The following is a 6,000-nucleotide window of genomic DNA, read 5'->3' as shown; positions in this document are numbered from 1 at the left end:
TAGACTTTTGAATGCTTTTTTTAGTTTACAGCTTGCTGAGTTAATACTCATAGCCTACATTTAACTTGACAATTTAGAAGCCAATCAAAAGATGGTTTAGCAATCCGGAAACGAGCTCAAAAGAGGAAAAAGTAAAATATTAAAAGCGGAAAAGAAGTAGCAAAAAAGCGAACAACTTTTACGTTTTATTCCATGGTTTTATCTAATTTGTGGACAATCTTGCAAGGGAGGATTATCCAAATTTTCTAGCTGTTTAAAAGATAAGCTACTGACGAATAATAATTTTAATGTTTAGTAGATTTTCTGTGACCTAGACTAAAACTCCACTTAGAATCAATTGTGCGTATTGACTAGATTTTCCAAAAATGCAAAGAGTAATTACAAAAATCATACTTTTTTTCTAACCTTACAAATTTCTGCTACATACATCACATAATATTACGTGTACAAATGATGCTGTTTGTGCAGAGAAATTGTAATTAATTGGCATTTTATGTTTTTAATCTGTTATTGACTCAATGGATACCATTTAAAATTGCAAGACTCTCAACGTATTGGATCCGACGCAAAAGCGTAGGCAAGGTGATAAATTCAATAGTTTCTAATTTAAATGCCAGTTTATGCAAGGTATGTAATTTCTTTTTTTTTGCAAATTTTATTTTAACAATTACATTTTTATTCTCAGAAAGGCTACTAAAAACTTTGCAGAACAAAATATGAATTTTGAAAACTATAAACTTTCCAATGTTTCCGTCTTTATTCTTTTTCCTGTTATTACTGTATTTCAGCTGCAGTGGTTCCGTCTTTATTCTTTTTCCTGTTATTACTGTATTTCTGCTGCAGTAAAATTACGTTGAATTTACTCGATCAATTTTTTTAATGTTTAGTTTATTTATTTGTAAGTTAAGTTTGAGTTGGAAAGAAAAACTTGAGCAGGCCTGTTCTTATTGGAGCTTGCAGACCAGTCAAGGTGAGGACGTTGAATTCAGCTGTAAATCTCTAATGTTTTAAACAAAAAGAAACAAGCGCAACACAACAGACAGTTTTTCTGTTCAACCAAAAAAGATTCGTTCAAAAAATGAAATTAGGATGAGCCTACTTTTCTAACATTTCTTTGTACTTCTCACTGGTCTGTCGTTGATATAGCATTATTCGGTGTGAGGAGTAGGAAAATACGTGAGACCCGGATTTCAATTTTAGGAAAAGTAGGCTACAAAACAAAATAGGCTAAGTCCTTTTCTTGTTCTGAGTCATCATTTATTTTTGTCATCGTGTACATGAGACATTATAACAACGTTAGGGTTTCACTTTTGCTGCTGCATTACTTGTAAATTGGCAACTGTGGGCCTGCGTAGGCTTTCAAACTTTAAATTATCTTAACGGTACGAGTGAGATCTTAGGTGACGATACTAAAATGCTACTATCGGTACCAGTTTTTAAACGGTAGGAAAACTGTCTTCTATCTGGAGTAACTAAGTCTAATTTGAATCAGTAAAAGACACAAACCGGTACGCCATTAACTTGGTATTAGAAATCAGATGCCCAATTTACAAAGTCATATCAAAATCACGTTAAAATGACGCGAATAAAAAATAACAATACCAACCAGGTTATCTCCACCTTAGCCTGCTTCCTGATCATTCCACTGAGCAAAATCTAAATTTCTCCACATGACAAAATAAATAAATAATATGCACATTGCACATATTAACACGACTTTATTATTCAATGCACACAAGCAGGCGATACCAAAATCGGGTTAACAGGTACGGGCTAACAAGTCCCGAATAACGAAGCATGTGTTTCTTCAATTCATAGTTTCCACTTTTTTGTTTCAAATAGTGTGCATCATGAATGCGTTAACAAATACTTAACATTTGATGTTAAACATGTTTGTGATGCCTCTGTATTGCTACACCCTCAGACGTGAAGGAACTCGAAAACTAAGGTGAACATTAATTGCAAGAAGCATGCTACTATATCAAGTATTGCATTTACCTTTTTTGGTGAAGACTAATAAGGTTTTTGTTCCCAGTGGAACAATGCGGTCCCATTGACTTAAGCTCGATTTTTGACTTGATTTTAATCCGATCATTTAGTTGTCTGCGAGAGATATCAAAGCAAAAACCACTTAAAAACATGATGACTTAATTGCTCCACGTCTGCTTGGTCCGGCTTTTGTTTTTGTAAGAAAACGTCAATGCTTGTTCTTGTAGCAGTTTTCATACTTTGAAAAGATGCAGCCTAGTTTTTACATTCATTCTCTGCAACTTAATCAAAAAAGAGTTTTATAAAGTGGTGTTTCTGCAGGCATGACACAGCTTGATTTTTAGTTTTACGAAAATTCTAGGGCAAAATGGTCATGCTAAAAACTAAAGTACAATACCAGAAAACGACCTGGAAGATATCCCAACTGGAAAACTAATTGCGCTATTGTAGCTAACGAGTTGATTTTGTGGAGCAAGACATATAATTGGCAGCGAATTGCAGTTGCTTTTTGTGTACCATTGTTTTGATTTTGTTTGAAGACTTTGGGTTTATGAAATTCTGGTTGTAACTAGATTAGCCTACTAGATGTCAAATCTCTGTAGAAAACAAATGCAATCTGGAAACGTTGATGCAATGCGAGAATACCCAGACAACAAAACCCATCATTTTTACATTGATTCAATGTCTGCAGACGTTGCAATCAATGTAAAAATGACGGACTTTGCTGTCTGGGTATGACCATTTCAATTCGCATTGTTAATACTAACAAATTCATATACCGTCAGACTGGAGATTTCAAATACTGGAGATCTGTAGCGTTGATAAAACGTCTGGCAATGTTGAATGAAGCTTCTAAAACTCGACTTAGAAACGAGAAGAGAATCACAAAAGCAAAAAAAGAAACCGCAACGAGATAAATCTCAAAGTGAAAAGTAATCGCTCGATGTCCTTGAATTGCATTTGTCTGTTCTTCTGTCATGCAAAGCTTGGTACCTGATGTTAATTTTGTCTCTAAGCATGAAGAAGTTTGTTTAGAATTGGGTCTGTAAGCAAAAAGATTGAGAAGTTAAACAAAGAAAAACAGTCAACAGTTAATTTTAAACTTTTATGCTGAAGCTAAGATTTTTGTTATAATTTTTGGATATTGCAATATCATACCTAAAACAGTTTTTTTTAGTCTACAAAAGAACAATTAACCAAGGGGAAAATCCTTTTAGGTCTTTGAAAAGAGAAACATTAATAATACTGCATTTCACAGCTTCGTTTTATAGAAAAGGAAGCAAATTCAGCTTCAAAAGTGAAATAGTCAAAACACTAAGCGGTGATGAAGTTATAGTGTTCGCATCCTGTATGTCGTTATATACACTTTTACTTCATCATTTCGAATATCGGTGATGGCTTAACATGAGAGGAGAGATTAGAAAAAGCTTTTAAGAACGTATGATAAGAGTGTTGGGAGCAACAGTGAGAAAGGAAAGAACAAAGAAGATTTGTGTTAGATCATTGGTTCTCAACCAGTGGGCCATGGCTCACTAGTGGGCCATGGAAAGATTTTAAGGTGGACCGCAGACCTATTTAAAAATTTGCCAGAGTTAGTGAAAAATTTAGTTTCATTTGTGTTACTATAGTTAAATTTATACTTGTGTGTTTTGTTTAGTTGTTTTGATTGTAGCAACAATCAAGAGTGCTGCTGTAATTTGCTGCAGAATGGTAATTAATTTCCATTCTAATTAATGAAATAATAATTTTGGTGGCGTGATGTAATCAATGCCGTCTGTTGCATAATATACGAACGCTGATTTTAAGCAACTACAAGAGTGTGGTTCTTATAGGGAGCCACTTGGCTCCGTAGAAAGAAATTTTTAACTTAAAGGGAGGAATAATCGTGTTGAAAGGAATTGAGAAAAAATGTAAATCAAAAGTAAATTTATCTAAATAATCTATTGAAATGGTAAATTTATTTATGACTGAGTACATAGTTTTAGATCAACATTGAGTTTTTACAACACTTTATGATGTAATAAACCACTTTGTGATTACCATCAAGTCATAGCCTAACTGAAAGCGGTAGCCTACTGAAACTTCTGCAGAACTGTTTTTAGTATTTTTTGTGAATTATTGTGGGAAGAAATTGACAATACTTGAGGCTTTCAAAGAAGGAATACGGCATAAATGTTGAGAACCACTGTAACTACAAGTTGGTCAATAACGTTCAGGAGCACGCATCTCAGTGATGCATGGTATAATCTGTTTTGGAAGATTCTCTACTGCTTTTTTGTTTTTAAATCTATTTTGCAGTTTGTTTTCTTGCATAAACAATTAATGGGCCATAAGAATTTTTGTGCAACGAAACTGGGCCACGAAAGAAAAAAGGTTGAGAACCACTGTGTTAGATGAAAAGCATAAAACATGTTACTGAAAGTTTATTCGCCCAATTTTATATCGTATTGTAAAATCCGATAAACCAAAAACAGTGCTTTGTATGGCTAACAAAAGTTGTCTTGTTGATATCGTTTCAAAATTGCCTTAAAGAACAAGTCTGCTGGCTAGATAAGTTTAGACTTTCATTTAATCTGAATGCAAATAACTTGGAGTCTGCTTGGAGTACACCGAACTGCAAAAAGTTTCATTTTTACATATTTTTACATGCTGTAACAAAATTAACTTTGCTGGCTGAGAAGTTCCAGGACTCTTAGCCTACTTGAGTAATAACTTTCTATTCTAGGTGTTTAAAAAACTTTTAAATCTTTTACCGACGTTTTTGAACGACAGATAAAAGTTTTGTTTGTTTCTGGAAAAAACATAAAGCTGTTTTAAAAGAAAACACTCCTCGAGATACAGCAAGCAATTAGTTTTCAATTACTGGAAATTGCACTAGCTTGTCATAGCTTAAATTTTTTCTAAAATTTTTGAACTTTTTAAAGATATTGTCACGGTCAGGATTATATAATCGAGGAATTACGTTTTCCTCTAAATTGCTAAAAGATTCAACACATCATAATAAGAAAAATCTAAACCATATCTAAAGTTTAAAATAAGCTATTTGAAAGCTCTTTCAATACCTTTCAAAAATAGATATCTTTTCAGTTTTTTGTTTGTAAAAACTTTTAATTCCTGACTGATTTGAATTTCAAAACCGACTTGAAAGAAAAAGTTTTCGAAACATCAATTCTCGGCCATCTTGTTCTCATATGGATTGCCGCCATTTTTATTTTTCAGATATCAATCTCAATAGATGATTGAAATTTTTCCAATGAGTGAAAAATCCCAAATGTGGCTTTGTAAATTCAGCATCTGTATTGGGAACTAGAAATCACCCCAAAGTCTATTTTTGAGACTTCTAGCAATAGTTTTGTCACAATCTATTGAAATATCGTAGCTTTTTCGTAGCCATCTTGTTGGTTCAACAGCTTGGGTCAGACTAGACTACGTTTTACAGGAATTAAAGTCCCACACTCACTTACTGAACCTCAGGGAATGAGAAGATAATGTTGTCATTATATTCGGCCTTATCCCTCAGCAACTGCGCTCACCCAATTTATTACACCCTGGGTAGAGGTGAGCGGTCTTTATCAACAACCAGTTTAAGCGGGAGTCGAACCAGTTTCGTATTTTTGGAAAGCCAACGCCTTATCCGTTGCGCCAACCCATATCAACAGCAAAATAACGTTATACTAAATTAAATTTCAAAGGCGAGTGAATTATAAAACAATATTATATTTATACTTCGAAATTCACATTTTTTCTAGTGATTTGCGTAATTAACATTTTTTAAACCCTGGTGCTTTACATAACAATCCACGCAATAGTCACATCTTAAAATTGCATTTAGATTCAGTTTTGCAACAGCAACACCGTCTCAATTTAGAACATTTAAAAATTGAGATTAAGTACGTGATAGCTACCTTGTGCAAATCACAACATAAAGTTGCAAGCTATAAACTACCCGTGGTAAGATTGTTCCTGTGAAATTTTCTTCGCCAGTCCCACCAGCTTTTTTGATAAGCGTGG

Source organism: Aplidium turbinatum, chromosome 1 (assembly GCF_918807975.1).
Source record: "Aplidium turbinatum chromosome 1, kaAplTurb1.1, whole genome shotgun sequence".
NCBI lineage: Eukaryota > Metazoa > Chordata > Ascidiacea > Aplousobranchia > Polyclinidae > Aplidium > Aplidium turbinatum.
The sequence above is the reverse complement of the archived record's forward strand: the minus strand, read 5'-3'. Positions refer to the sequence as shown.